The sequence below is a fragment of the Vipera berus genome (genome assembly GCF_964194415.1).
Source record: "Vipera berus genome assembly, chromosome: 5".
Taxonomy (NCBI): Eukaryota; Metazoa; Chordata; class Lepidosauria; order Squamata; family Viperidae; genus Vipera; species Vipera berus.
The window spans coordinates 77,221,501-77,237,851 of NC_138207.1; positions in this window are offsets into that span (position 1 = coordinate 77,221,501).

A 16,351-nucleotide genomic window follows, 5' to 3' on the forward strand; every position below is an offset into this window, starting at 1 on the left:
CAAAATAGCTTGATTTTTATAAACTAGAATAAGCACCATTTTTCACCATGAAATTCAACCCCGAATCTCGTTCTGGTGTCCGTTTTTACATTTGGGTCAAAAAAAAATTTGCCTCCTGGGCACAAAAATCCCTGACCCCGGCAGCAGGAATTTCCTTCCCAGGACACCAAAATACCTTGATTTTTAAAAACTAGAAAAAGCACCATTTTTCACCATGAAATTCAACTCCGAATCTCAATCTGGTGTCCGTTTTTACATTTGGGTGAATAATTTTTTTTGCCTCCTGGGCACAAAAATCCCTGACCCCGGCATCAGGAATTTTTTTTCCAGGACACCAAAATAGCTTGATTTTTAAAAACTAGAAAAAGCACCATTTTTCACCATGAAATTCAACTCCGAATCTCAATCTGGTGTCCGTTTTTACATTTGGGTCAAAAAAAAAATAATTGCCTCCTGGGCACAAAAATCCCTGACCCCGGCAGCAGGAATTTCCTTCCCAGGACACCAAAATAGCTTGATTTTTAAAAACTAGAAAAAGCACCAGTTTTCACAATGAAATTCAACCCCGAATCTCGTTCTGGTGTCCGTTTTTACATTTGGGTCAAAAAAAAAATTTCCCTCCTGGGCACAAAAATCCCTGACCATCAGGAATTTCCTTCCCAGGACACCAAAATAGCTTGATTTTTAAAAACTAGAAAAAGCACCATTTTTGACCATGAAATTCAACCCCGAATCACGTTCTGGTGTCCGTTTTTACATTTGGGTCAAAAAAAATTTTCCCTCCTGGGCAAAAAAATCTCTTACCCCGGCAGCAGGAATTTCCTTCCCAGGACACCAAAATAGCTTGATTTTTAAAAACTAGAAAAAGCACCATTTTTCACCATGAAATTCAACCCCGAATCTCGTTCTGGTGTCTGTTTTTACATTTCGGTCAAAAAAAATTTTTGCCTCCTGGGCACAAAAATCCCTGACCCCGGCAGCAGGAATTTCCTTCCCAGGACACCAAAATAGCTTGATTTTTAAAAACTAGAAAAAGCACCAGTTTTCACCATGACATTGAACCCCGAATCTCGTTCTGGTGTCTGTTTTTACATTTCGGTCAAAAAAATTTTTTTCCTCCTGGGCACAAAAATCCCTGACCCCGGCATCAGGAATTTCCTTCCCAGGACACCAAAATAGCTTGATTTTTAAAAACTAGAAAAAGCACCATTTTTCAACATGAAATTCAACTCCGAATCTCAATCTGGTGTCCGTTTTTACATTTGGGTCAAAAAAAAATGCCTCCTGGGCACAAAAATCCCTGACCCCGGCAGCAGGAATTTCCTTCCCAGGACACCAAAATAGCTTGATTTTTAAAAACTAGAAAAAGCACCATTTTTCACCATGAAATTCAACTCCGAATCTCAATCTGGTGTCCGTTTTTACATTTGGGTCAAAAAAAAATGCCTCCTGGGCACAAAAATCCCTGACCCCGGCAGCAGGAATTTCCTTCCCAGGACACCAAAATAGCTTGATTTTTAAAAACTAGAAAAAGCACCATTTTTCACCATGAAATTCAACCCCGAATCTCATTCTGGTGTCCGTTTTTACATTTGGGTCAAAAAAAATTTTTGCCTCCTGGGCACAAAAATCCCTGACCCCGGCAACAGGAATTTCCTTCCCAGGACACCAAAATAGCTTGATTTTTAAAAACTAGAAAAAGCACCATTTTTCACCATGAAATTCAACCCCAAATCTCAATCTGGTGTCCGTTTTTACATTTGGGTCAAAAAAAAATTTGCCTCCTGGGCACAAAAATCCCTGACCCCGGCATCTGGAATTTCCCTCCCAGGACACCAAAATAGCTTGATTTTTAAAAACTAGAATAAGCACCATTTTTCACCATGAAATTCAACCCCGAATCTCGTTCTGGTGTCCGTTTTTACATTTGGGTCAAAAAAAAATTTGCCTCCTGGGCACAAAAATCCCTGACCCCAGCAGCAGGAATTTCCTTCCCAGGACACCAAAATACCTTGATTTTTAAAAACTAGAAAAAGCACCATTTTTCACCATGAAATTTAACCCCGAATCTCGTTCTGGTGTCCGTTTTTACATTTGGGTGAATAATTTTTTTTTGCCTCCTGGGCACAAAAATCCCTGACCCCGGCATCAGGAATTTCCTTCCCAGGACACCAAAATAGCTTGATTTTTAAAAACTAGAAAAAGCACCATTTTTCACCATGAAATTCAACCCCGAATCTCGTTCTGGTGTCTGTTTTTACATTTCGGTCAAAAAAATTTTTTGCCTCCTGGGCACAAAAATCCCTGACCCCGGCATCAGGAATTTCCTTTCCAGGACACCAAAATAGCTTGATTTTTAAAAACTAGAAAAAGCACCAGTTTTCACCATGAAATTCAACCCCGAATCTCATTCTGGTGTCCGTTTTAAAATTTGGGTCAAAAAAAAAAATTTGCCTCCTGGGCACAAAAATCCCTGACCCCGGCAGCAGGAATTTCCTTCACAGGACACCAAAATACCTTGATTTTTAAAAACTAGAAAAAGCACCATTTTTCACCATGAAATTTAACCCCGAATCTCGTTCTGGTGTCCGTTTTTACATTTGGGTGAATAATTTTTTTTTGCCTCCTGGGCACAAAAATCCCTGACCCCGGCATCAGGAATTTCCTTCCCAGGACACCAAAATAGCTTGATTTTTAAAAACTAGAAAAAGCACCAGTTTTCACCATGAAATTCAACCCCGAATCTCATTCTGGTGTCCGTTTTAAAATTTGGGTCAAAAAAAAAAATTTGCCTCCTGGGCACAAAAATCCCTGACCCCGGCAGCAGGAATTTCCTTCCCAGGACACCAAAATACCTTGATTTTTAAAAACTAGAAAAAGCACCATTTTTCACCATGAAATTTAACCCCGAATCTCGTTCTGGTGTCCGTTTTTACATTTGGGTGAATAATTTTTTTTTGCCTCCTGGGCACAAAAATCCCTGACCCCGGCATCAGGAATTTCCTTCCCAGGACACCAAAATAGCTTGATTTTTAAAAACTAGAAAAAGCACCATTTTTCACCATAAAATTCAACCCCGAATCTCGTTCTGGTGTTCGTTTTAAAATTTGGGTGAAAAAAAAATTGCCTCCTTGGCACAAAAATCCCTGACCCCGGCATCAGGAATTTCCTTCCCAGGACACCAAAATAGCTTGATTTTTAAAAACTAGAAAAAGCACCATTTTTCACCATGAAATTCAACTCCGAATCTCAATCTGGTGTCCGTTTTTACATTTGGGTCAAAAAAAAAAATGCCTCCTGGGCACAAAAATCCCTGACCCCGGCAGCAGAAATTTCCTTCCCAGGACACCAAAATAGCTTGATTTTTAAAAACTAGAAAAAGCACCATTTTTCACCATGAAATTCAACCCCGAATCTCAATCTGGTGTCCGTTTTTACATTTGGGTCAAAAAAAAATTTGCCTCCTGGGCACAAAAATCCCTGACCCCGGCATCTGGAATTTCCCTCCCAGGACACCAAAATAGCTTGATTTTTAAAAACTAGAATAAGCACCATTTTTCACCATGAAATTCAACCCCGAATCTCGTTCTGGTGTCCGTTTTTACATTTGGGTCAAAAAAAAATTTGCCTCCTGGGCACAAAAATCCCTGACCCCAGCAGCAGGAATTTCCTTCCCAGGACACCAAAATACCTTGATTTTTAAAAACTAGAAAAAGCACCATTTTTCATTTGAAATTTAACCCCGAATCTCGTTCTGGTGTCTGTTTTTACATTTGGGTGAATAATTTTTTTTTGCCTCCTGGGCACAAAAATCCCTGACCCCGGCATCAGGAATTTCCTTCCCAGGACACCAAAATAGCTTGATTTTTAAAAACTAGAAAAAGCACCATTTTTCACCATGAAATTCAACCCCGAATCTCGTTCTGGTGTCTGTTTTAAAATTTGGGTCAAAACAAAAATAATTGCCTCCTGGGCACAAAAATCCCTGACCCCGGCAGCAGGAATTTCCTTCCCAGGACACCAAAATAGCTTGATTTTTAAAAACTAGAAAAAGCACCATTTTTCACCATGAAATTCAACCCCGAATCTAGTTCTGGTGTCTGTTTTTACATTTGGGTCAAAAAAATAATAATTGCCTCCTGGGCACAAAAATCCCTGACCCCGGCAGCAGGAATTTCCTTCCCAGGACACCAAAATAGCTTTATTTTTAAAAACTAGAAAAAGCACCAGTTTTCACCATGAAATTGAACCCCGAATCTCGTTCTGGTGTCCGTTTTTACATTTCGGTCAAAAAATATTTTTGCCTCCTGGGCACAAAAATCCCTGACCCCGGCATCAGGAATTTCCCTCCCAGGACACCAAAATAGCTTGATTTTTAAAAACTAGAAAAACTAGAAAAAGCATCATTTTTCACCGGCATCAGGAATTTCCTTCTCAGGACAACAAAATAGCTTGATTTTTAAAAACTAGAAAAAGCACCATTTTTCACCATGAAATTCAACCCCGAATCTCGTTCTGGTGTCCGTTTTTACATTTGGGTCAAAAAAAAATTTGCCTCCTGGGCACAAAAATCCCTGACCCCGAAATCAGGAATTTCCCTCCCAGGACACCAAAATAGCTTGATTTTTAAAAACTAGAAAAAGCATCATTTTTCACCATGAAATTCAACCCCGAATCTCAATCTGGTGTCCGTTTTTACATTTGGGTCAAAAAAAAATTTGCCTCCTGGGCACAAAAATCCCTGACCCCGGCATCAGGAATTTCCCTCCCAGGACACCAAAATAGCTTGATTTTTAAAAACTAGATAAAGCACCATTTTTCACCATGAAATTCAACCCCGAATCTCATTCTGGTGTCCATTTTTACATTTGGGTCAAAAAAAATTTGCCTCCTGGGCACAAAAATCCCTGATCCCGCCCGGCATCAGGAATTTCCTTCCCAGGACACCAAAATAGCTTGATTTTTAAAAACTAGAAAAAGCACCATTTTTCACCATGAAATTCAACCCCGAATCTCATTCTGGTGTCCGTTTTTAAATTTGGGTCAAAAAAAAAATTTGCCTCCTGGGCACAAAAATCCCTGACCCCCCGGCATCAGGAATTTCCTTCCCAGGACACCAAAATAGCTTGATTTTTAAAAACTAGAAAAAGCACCATTTTTCACCATGAAATTCAACCCCGAATCTCATTCTGGTGTTCGTTTTAAAATTTGGGTGAAAAAAAAATTTGCCTCCTTGGCACAAAAATCCCTGACCCCGGCATCAGGAATTTCCTTCCCAGAACACCAAAATAGCTTGATTTTTAAAAACTAGAAAAAGCACCATTTTTCACCATGAAATTCAACCCCGAATCTCGTTCTGGTGTCCGTTTATACATTTGAGTCAAAAAAAAAATAATTGCCTCCTGGGCACAAAAATCCCTGACCCCGGCAGCAGGAATTTCCTTCCCAGGACACCAAAATAGCTTGATTTTTAAAAACTAGAAAAAGCACCAGTTTTCACCATGAAATTGAACCCCGAATCTCGTTCTGGTGTCCGTTTTTACATTTCGGTCAAAAAATATTTTTGCCTCCTGGGCACAAAAATCCCTGACCCCCCCCGGCATCAGGAATTTCCTTCCCAGGACACCAAAATAGCTTGATTTTTAAAAACTAGAAAAAGCACCAGTTTTCACCATGAAATTCAACCCCGAATCTCATTCTGGTGTCCGTTTTAAAATTTGGGTCAAAAAAAAAATTTGCCTCCTGGGCACAAAAATCCCTGACCCCAGCAACAGGAATTTCCTTCTCAGGACACCAAAATAGCTTGATTTTTAAAAACTAGAAAAAGCACCATTTTTCACCATGAAATTCAACCCCGAATCTCGTTCTGGTGTCCGTTTTTACATTTGGGTCAAAAAAAAATTTCCCTCCTTGGCACAAAAATCCCTGACCCCGGCATCAGGAATTTCCTTCCCAGGACACCAAAATAGCTTGATTTTTAAAAACTAGAAAAAGCAACATTTTTCACCATGAAATTCAACCCCGAATCTCGTTCTGGTGTCCGTTTTTACATTTGGGTCAAAAAAAACATGCCTCCTGGGCACAAAAATCCCTGACCCCGAAATCAGGAATTTCCTTCCCAGGACACCAAAATAGCTTGATTTTTAAAAACTAGAAAAAGCACCATTTTTCACCATGAAATTCAACCCCGAATCTCAATCTGGTGTCCGTTTTTACATTTGGGTCAAAAAAAAATTTGCCTCCTGGGCACAAAAATCCCTGACCCCGGCATCTGGAATTTCCCTCCCAGGACACCAAAATAGCTTGATTTTTAAAAACTAGAATAAGCACCATTTTTCACCATGAAATTCAACCCCGAATCTCGTTCTGGTGTCCGTTTTTACATTTGGGTCAAAAAAAAATTTGCCTCCTGGGCACAAAAATCCCTGACCCCAGCAGCAGGAATTTCCTTCCCAGGACACCAAAATACCTTGATTTTTAAAAACTAGAAAAAGCACCATTTTTCATTTGAAATTTAACCCCGAATCTCGTTCTGGTGTCTGTTTTTAAATTTGGGTGAATAATTTTTTTTTGCCTCCTGGGCACAAAAATCCCTGACCCCGGCATCAGGAATTTCCTTCCCAGGACACCAAAATAGCTTGATTTTTAAAAACTAGAAAAAGCACCATTTTTCACCATGAAATTCAACCCCGAATCTCGTTCTGGTGTCTGTTTTAAAATTTGGGTCAAAAAAAAAATAATTGCCTCCTGGGCACAAAAATCCCTGACCCCGGCAGCAGGAATTTCCTTCCCAGGACACCAAAATAGCTTGATTTTTAAAAACTAGAAAAAGCACCAGTTTTCACCATGAAATTGAACCCCGAATCTCGTTCTGGTGTCCGTTTTTACATTTCGGTCAAAAAATATTTTTGCCTCCTGGGCACAAAAATCCCTGACCCCGGCATCAGGAATTTCCCTCCCAGGACACCAAAATAGCTTGATTTTTAAAAACTAGAAAAACTAGAAAAAGCATCATTTTTCACCGGCATCAGGAATTTCCTTCTCAGGACAACAAAATAGCTTGATTTTTAAAAACTAGAAAAAGCACCATTTTTCACCATGAAATTCAACCCCGAATCTCGTTCTGGTGTCCGTTTTTACATTTGGGTCAAAAAAAAATTTGCCTCCTGGGCACAAAAATCCCTGACCCCGAAATCAGGAATTTCCCTCCCAGGACACCAAAATAGCTTGATTTTTAAAAACTAGAAAAAGCATCATTTTTCACCATGAAATTCAACCCCGAATCTCAATCTGGTGTCCGTTTTTACATTTGGGTCAAAAAAAAATTTGCCTCCTGGGCACAAAAATCCCTGACCCCGGCATCAGGAATTTCCCTCCCAGGACACCAAAATAGCTTGATTTTTAAAAACTAGATAAAGCACCATTTTTCACCATGAAATTCAACCCCGAATCTCATTCTGGTGTCCATTTTTACATTTGGGTCAAAAAAAATTTGCCTCCTGGGCACAAAAATCCCTGATCCCGCCCGGCATCAGGAATTTCCTTCCCAGGACACCAAAATAGCTTGATTTTTAAAAACTAGAAAAAGCACCATTTTTCACCATGAAATTCAACCCCGAATCTCATTCTGGTGTCCGTTTTTAAATTTGGGTCAAAAAAAAAATTTGCCTCCTGGGCACAAAAATCCCTGACCCCCCGGCATCAGGAATTTCCTTCCCAGGACACCAAAATAGCTTGATTTTTAAAAACTAGAAAAAGCACCATTTTTCACCATGAAATTCAACCCCGAATCTCATTCTGGTGTTCGTTTTAAAATTTGGGTGAAAAAAAAATTTGCCACCTTGGCACAAAAATCCCTGACCCCGGCATCAGGAATTTCCTTCCCAGAACACCAAAATAGCTTGATTTTTAAAAACTAGAAAAAGCACCATTTTTCACCATGAAATTCAACCCCGAATCTCGTTCTGGTGTCCGTTTATACATTTGAGTCAAAAAAAAAAATAATTGCCTCCTGGGCACAAAAATCCCTGACCCCGGCAGCAGGAATTTCCTTCCCAGGACACCAAAATAGCTTGATTTTTAAAAACTAGAAAAAGCACCAGTTTTCACCATGAAATTGAACCCCGAATCTCGTTCTGGTGTCCGTTTTTACATTTCGGTCAAAAAATATTTTTGCCTCCTGGGCACAAAAATCCCTGACCCCCCCCGGCATCAGGAATTTCCTTCCCAGGACACCAAAATAGCTTGATTTTTAAAAACTAGAAAAAGCACCAGTTTTCACCATGAAATTCAACCCCGAATCTCATTCTGGTGTCCGTTTTAAAATTTGGGTCAAAAAAAAAATTTGCCTCCTGGGCACAAAAATCCCTGACCCCAGCAACAGGAATTTCCTTCTCAGGACACCAAAATAGCTTGATTTTTAAAAACTAGAAAAAGCACCATTTTTCACCATGAAATTCAACCCCGAATCTCGTTCTGGTGTCCGTTTTTACATTTGGGTCAAAAAAAAATTTGCCTCCTGGGCACAAAAATCCCTGACCCCGGCATCAGGAATTTCCCTCCCAGGACACCAAAATAGCTTGATTTTTAAAAACTAGAAAAAGCACCATTTTTCACCATGAAATTCAACCCCGAATCTCATTCTGGTGTCCGTTTTTAAATTTGGGTCAAAAAAAAAATTTGCCTCCTGGGCACAAAAATCCCTGACCCCGGCATCAGGAATTTCCTTCCCAGGACACCAAAATAGCTTGATTTTTAAAAACTAGAAAATCCACCATTTTTCACCATGAAATTCAACCCCGAATCTCGTTCTGGTGTCCGTTTTTACATTTGGGTCAAAAAAAATTCCCCCCTGGGCACAAAAATCCCTGACTCCGGCATCAGGAATTTCCTTCCCAGGACACCAAAATAGCTTGATTTTTGAAAACTAGAAAAAGCAACATTTTTCAACATGAAATTCAACCCCGAAACTTGTTCTGGTGTCCGTTTTTACATTTGGGTCAAAAAAAAATTTCCCTCCTTGGCACAAAAATCCCTGACCCCGGCATCAGGAATTTCCTTCCCAGGACACCAAAATAGCTTGATTTTTAAAAACTAGAAAAAGCAACATTTTTCACCATGAAATTCAACCCCGAATCTCGTTCTGGTGTCCGTTTTTACATTTGGGTCAAAAAAAACATGCCTCCTGGGCACAAAAATCCCTGACCCCGAAATCAGGAATTTCCTTCCCAGGACACCAAAATAGCTTGATTTTTAAAAACTAGAAAAAGCACCATTTTTCACCATGAAATTCAACCCCGAATCTCATTCTGGTGTCCGTTTTTACATTTGGGTCAAAAAATTTTTTTGCCTCCTGGGCACAAAAATCCCTGACCCCCCCGGCATCAGGAATTTCCTTCCCAGGACACCAAAATAGCTTGATTTTTAAAAACTAGAAAAAGCACCATTTTTCACCATGAAATTCAACCCCGAATCTCATTCTGGTGTCCGTTTTAAAATTTGGGTCAAAAAAAAAATTTGCCTCCTGGGCAAAAAAATCCCTGACCCCAGCAACAGGAATTTCCTTCCCAGGACACCAAAATAGCTTGATTTTTAAAAACTAGAAAAAGCACCATTTTTCACCATGAAATTCAACCCCGAATCTCAATCTGGTGTCCGTTTTTACATTTGGGTCAAAAAAAAAATGCCTCCTGGGCACAAAAATCCCTGACCCCGGCAGCAGAAATTTCCTTCCCAGGACACCAAAATAGCTTGATTTTTGAAAACTAGAAAAAGCAACATTTTTCAACATGAAATTCAACCCCGAAACTTGTTCTGGTGTCCGTTTTTACATTTGGGTCAAAAAAAAATTTCCCTCCTTGGCACAAAAATCCCTGACCCCGGCATCAGGAATTTCCTTCCCAGGACACCAAAATAGCTTGATTTTTAAAAACTAGAAAAAGCAACATTTTTCACCATGAAATTCAACCCCGAATCTCGTTCTGGTGTCCGTTTTTACATTTGGGTCAAAAAAAACATGCCTCCTGGGCACAAAAATCCCTGACCCCGAAATCAGGAATTTCCTTCCCAGGACACCAAAATAGCTTGATTTTTAAAAACTAGAAAAAGCACCATTTTTCACCATGAAATTCAACCCCGAATCTCATTCTGGTGTCCGTTTTTACATTTGGGTCAAAAAATTTTTTTGCCTCCTGGGCACAAAAATCCCTGACCCCCCCGGCATCAGGAATTTCCTTCCCAGGACACCAAAATAGCTTGATTTTTAAAAACTAGAAAAAGCACCATTTTTCACCATGAAATTCAACCCCGAATCTCATTCTGGTGTCCGTTTTAAAATTTGGGTCAAAAAAAAAATTTGCCTCCTGGGCAAAAAAATCCCTGACCCCGGCAACAGGAATTTCCTTCCCAGGACACCAAAATAGCTTGATTTTTAAAAACTAGAAAAAGCACCATTTTTCACCATGAAATTCAACCCCGAATCTCAATCTGGTGTCCGTTTTTACATTTGGGTCAAAAAAAAATGCCTCCTGGGCACAAAAATCCCTGACCCCGGCAGCAGAAATTTCCTTCCCAGGACACCAAAATAGCTTGATTTTTAAAAACTAGAAAAAGCACCATTTTTCACCATGAAATTCAACCCCGAATCTCAATCTGGTGTCCGTTTTTACATTTGGGTCAAAAAAAAATTTGCCTCCTGGGCACAAAAATCCCTGACCCCGGCATCTGGAATTTCCCTCCCAGGACACCAAAATAGCTTGATTTTTAAAAACTAGAATAAGCACCATTTTTCACCATGAAATTCAACCCCGAATCTCGTTCTGGTGTCCGTTTTTACATTTGGGTCAAAAAAAAATTTGCCTCCTGGGCACAAAAATCCCTGACCCCAGCAGCAGGAATTTCCTTCCCAGGACACCAAAATACCTTGATTTTTAAAAACTAGAAAAAGCACCATTTTTCATTTGAAATTTAACCCCGAATCTCGTTCTGGTGTCTGTTTTTACATTTGGGTGAATAATTTTTTTTTGCCTCCTGGGCACAAAAATCCCTGACCCCGGCATCAGGAATTTCCTTCCCAGGACACCAAAATAGCTTGATTTTTAAAAACTAGAAAAAGCACCATTTTTCACCATGAAATTCAACCCCGAATCTCGTTCTGGTGTCTGTTTTAAAATTTGGGTCAAAAAAAAAATAATTGCCTCCTGGGCACAAAAATCCCTGACCCCGGCAGCAGGAATTTCCTTCCCAGGACACCAAAATAGCTTGATTTTTAAAAACTAGAAAAAGCACCATTTTTCACCATGAAATTCAACCCCGAATCTAGTTCTGGTGTCTGTTTTTACATTTGGGTCAAAAAAATAATAATTGCCTCCTGGGCACAAAAATCCCTGACCCCGGCAGCAGGAATTTCCTTCCCAGGACACCAAAATAGCTTGATTTTTAAAAACTAGAAAAAGCACCAGTTTTCACCATGAAATTGAACCCCGAATCTCGTTCTGGTGTCCGTTTTTACATTTCGGTCAAAAAATATTTTTGCCTCCTGGGCACAAAAATCCCTGACCCCGGCATCAGGAATTTCCCTCCCAGGACACCAAAATAGCTTGATTTTTAAAAACTAGAAAAACTAGAAAAAGCATCATTTTTCACCGGCATCAGGAATTTCCTTCTCAGGACAACAAAATAGCTTGATTTTTAAAAACTAGAAAAAGCACCATTTTTCACCATGAAATTCAACCCCGAATCTCGTTCTGGTGTCCGTTTTTACATTTGGGTCAAAAAAAAATTTGCCTCCTGGGCACAAAAATCCCTGACCCCGAAATCAGGAATTTCCCTCCCAGGACACCAAAATAGCTTGATTTTTAAAAACTAGAAAAAGCATCATTTTTCACCATGAAATTCAACCCCGAATCTCAATCTGGTGTCCGTTTTTACATTTGGGTCAAAAAAAAATTTGCCTCCTGGGCACAAAAATCCCTGATCCCGCCCGGCATCAGGAATTTCCTTCCCAGGACACCAAAATAGCTTGATTTTTAAAAACTAGAAAAAGCACCATTTTTCACCATGAAATTCAACCCCGAATCTCATTCTGGTGTCCGTTTTTAAATTTGGGTCAAAAAAAAAATTTGCCTCCTGGGCACAAAAATCCCTGACCCCCCGGCATCAGGAATTTCCTTCCCAGGACACCAAAATAGCTTGATTTTTAAAAACTAGAAAAAGCACCATTTTTCACCATGAAATTCAACCCCGAATCTCATTCTGGTGTTCGTTTTAAAATTTGGGTGAAAAAAAAATTTGCCTCCTTGGCACAAAAATCCCTGACCCCGGCATCAGGAATTTCCTTCCCAGAACACCAAAATAGCTTGATTTTTAAAAACTAGAAAAAGCACCATTTTTCACCATGAAATTCAACCCCGAATCTCGTTCTGGTGTCCGTTTATACATTTGAGTCAAAAAAAAAAATAATTGCCTCCTGGGCACAAAAATCCCTGACCCCGGCAGCAGGAATTTCCTTCCCAGGACACCAAAATAGCTTGATTTTTAAAAACTAGAAAAAGCACCAGTTTTCACCATGAAATTGAACCCCGAATCTCGTTCTGGTGTCCGTTTTTACATTTCGGTCAAAAAATATTTTTGCCTCCTGGGCACAAAAATCCCTGACCCCCCCCGGCATCAGGAATTTCCTTCCCAGGACACCAAAATAGCTTGATTTTTAAAAACTAGAAAAAGCACCAGTTTTCACCATGAAATTCAACCCCGAATCTCATTCTGGTGTCCGTTTTAAAATTTGGGTCAAAAAAAAAATTTGCCTCCTGGGCACAAAAATCCCTGACCCCAGCAACAGGAATTTCCTTCTCAGGACACCAAAATAGCTTGATTTTTAAAAACTAGAAAAAGCACCATTTTTCACCATGAAATTCAACCCCGAATCTCGTTCTGGTGTCCGTTTTTACATTTGGGTCAAAAAAAAATTTGCCTCCTGGGCACAAAAATCCCTGACCCCGGCATCAGGAATTTCCCTCCCAGGACACCAAAATAGCTTGATTTTTAAAAACTAGAAAAAGCACCATTTTTCACCATGAAATTCAACCCCGAATCTCATTCTGGTGTCCGTTTTTAAATTTGGGTCAAAAAAAAAATTTGCCTCCTGGGCACAAAAATCCCTGACCCCGGCATCAGGAATTTCCTTCCCAGGACACCAAAATAGCTTGATTTTTAAAAACTAGAAAATCCACCATTTTTCACCATGAAATTCAACCCCGAATCTCGTTCTGGTGTCCGTTTTTACATTTGGGTCAAAAAAAATTCCCCCCTGGGCACAAAAATCCCTGACTCCGGCATCAGGAATTTCCTTCCCAGGACACCAAAATAGCTTGATTTTTGAAAACTAGAAAAAGCAACATTTTTCAACATGAAATTCAACCCCGAAACTTGTTCTGGTGTCCGTTTTTACATTTGGGTCAAAAAAAAATTTCCCTCCTTGGCACAAAAATCCCTGACCCCGGCATCAGGAATTTCCTTCCCAGGACACCAAAATAGCTTGATTTTTAAAAACTAGAAAAAGCAACATTTTTCACCATGAAATTCAACCCCGAATCTCGTTCTGGTGTCCGTTTTTACATTTGGGTCAAAAAAAACATGCCTCCTGGGCACAAAAATCCCTGACCCCGAAATCAGGAATTTCCTTCCCAGGACACCAAAATAGCTTGATTTTTAAAAACTAGAAAAAGCACCATTTTTCACCATGAAATTCAACCCCGAATCTCAATCTGGTGTCCGTTTTTACATTTGGGTCAAAAAAAAATTTGCCTCCTGGGCACAAAAATCCCTGACCCCGGCATCTGGAATTTCCCTCCCAGGACACCAAAATAGCTTGATTTTTAAAAACTAGAATAAGCACCATTTTTCACCATGAAATTCAACCCCGAATCTCGTTCTGGTGTCCGTTTTTACATTTGGGTCAAAAAAAAATTTGCCTCCTGGGCACAAAAATCCCTGACCCCAGCAGCAGGAATTTCCTTCCCAGGACACCAAAATACCTTGATTTTTAAAAACTAGAAAAAGCACCATTTTTCATTTGAAATTTAACCCCGAATCTCGTTCTGGTGTCTGTTTTTACATTTGGGTGAATAATTTTTTTTTGCCTCCTGGGCACAAAAATCCCTGACCCCGGCATCAGGAATTTCCTTCCCAGGACACCAAAATAGCTTGATTTTTAAAAACTAGAAAAAGCACCATTTTTCACCATGAAATTCAACCCCGAATCTCGTTCTGGTGTCTGTTTTAAAATTTGGGTCAAAAAAAAAAATAATTGCCTCCTGGGCACAAAAATCCCTGACCCCGGCAGCAGGAATTTCCTTCCCAGGACACCAAAATAGCTTGATTTTTAAAAAGTAGAAAAAGCACCATTTTTCACCATGAAATTCAACCCCGAATCTAGTTCTGGTGTCTGTTTTTACATTTGGGTCAAAAAAATAATAATTGCCTCCTGGGCACAAAAATCCCTGACCCCGGCAGCAGGAATTTCCTTCCCAGGACACCAAAATAGCTTGATTTTTAAAAACTAGAAAAAGCACCAGTTTTCACCATGAAATTGAACCCCGAATCTCGTTCTGGTGTCCGTTTTTACATTTCGGTCAAAAAATATTTTTGCCTCCTGGGCACAAAAATCCCTGACCCCGGCATCAGGAATTTCCCTCCCAGGACACCAAAATAGCTTGATTTTTAAAAACTAGAAAAACTAGAAAAAGCATCATTTTTCACCGGCATCAGGAATTTCCTTCTCAGGACAACAAAATAGCTTGATTTTTAAAAACTAGAAAAAGCACCATTTTTCACCATGAAATTCAACCCCGAATCTCGTTCTGGTGTCCGTTTTTACATTTGGGTCAAAAAAAAATTTGCCTCCTGGGCACAAAAATCCCTGACCCCGAAATCAGGAATTTCCCTCCCAGGACACCAAAATAGCTTGATTTTTAAAAACTAGAAAAAGCATCATTTTTCACCATGAAATTCAACCCCGAATCTCAATCTGGTGTCCGTTTTTACATTTGGGTCAAAAAAAAATTTGCCTCCTGGGCACAAAAATCCCTGACCCCGGCATCAGGAATTTCCCTCCCAGGACACCAAAATAGCTTGATTTTTAAAAACTAGATAAAGCACCATTTTTCACCATGAAATTCAACCCCGAATCTCATTCTGGTGTCCATTTTTACATTTGGGTCAAAAAAAATTTGCCTCCTGGGCACAAAAATCCCTGATCCCGCCCGGCATCAGGAATTTCCTTCCCAGGACACCAAAATAGCTTGATTTTTAAAAACTAGAAAAAGCACCATTTTTCACCATGAAATTCAACCCCGAATCTCATTCTGGTGTCCGTTTTTAAATTTGGGTCAAAAAAAAAATTTGCCTCCTGGGCACAAAAATCCCTGACCCCCCGGCATCAGGAATTTCCTTCCCAGGACACCAAAATAGCTTGATTTTTAAAAACTAGAAAAAGCACCATTTTTCACCATGAAATTCAACCCCGAATCTCATTCTGGTGTTCGTTTTAAAATTTGGGTGAAAAAAAAATTTGCCTCCTTGGCACAAAAATCCCTGACCCCGGCATCAGGAATTTCCTTCCCAGAACACCAAAATAGCTTGATTTTTAAAAACTAGAAAAAGCATCATTTTTCACCATGAAATTCAACCCCGAATCTCAATCTGGTGTCCGTTTTTACATTTGGGTCAAAAAAAAATTTGCCTCCTGGGCACAAAAATCCCTGACCCCGGCATCAGGAATTTCCCTCCCAGGACACCAAAATAGCTTGATTTTTAAAAACTAGATAAAGCACCATTTTTCACCATGAAATTCAACCCCGAATCTCATTCTGGTGTCCATTTTTACATTTGGGTCAAAAAAAATTTGCCTCCTGGGCACAAAAATCCCTGATCCCGCCCGGCATCAGGAATTTCCTTCCCAGGACACCAAAATAGCTTGATTTTTAAAAACTAGAAAAAGCACCATTTTTCACCATGAAATTCAACCCCGAATCTCATTCTGGTGTCCGTTTTTAAATTTGGGTCAAAAAAAAAATTTGCCTCCTGGGCACAAAAATCCCTGACCCCCCGGCATCAGGAATTTCCTTCCCAGGACACCAAAATAGCTTGATTTTTAAAAACTAGAAAAAGCACCATTTTTCACCATGAAATTCAACCCCGAATCTCATTCTGGTGTTCGTTTTAAAATTTGGGTGAAAAAAAAATTTGCCTCCTTGGCACAAAAATCCCTGACCCCGGCATCAGGAATTTCCTTCCCAGAACACCAAAATAGCTTGATTTTTAAAAACTAGAAAAAGCACCATTTTTCACCATG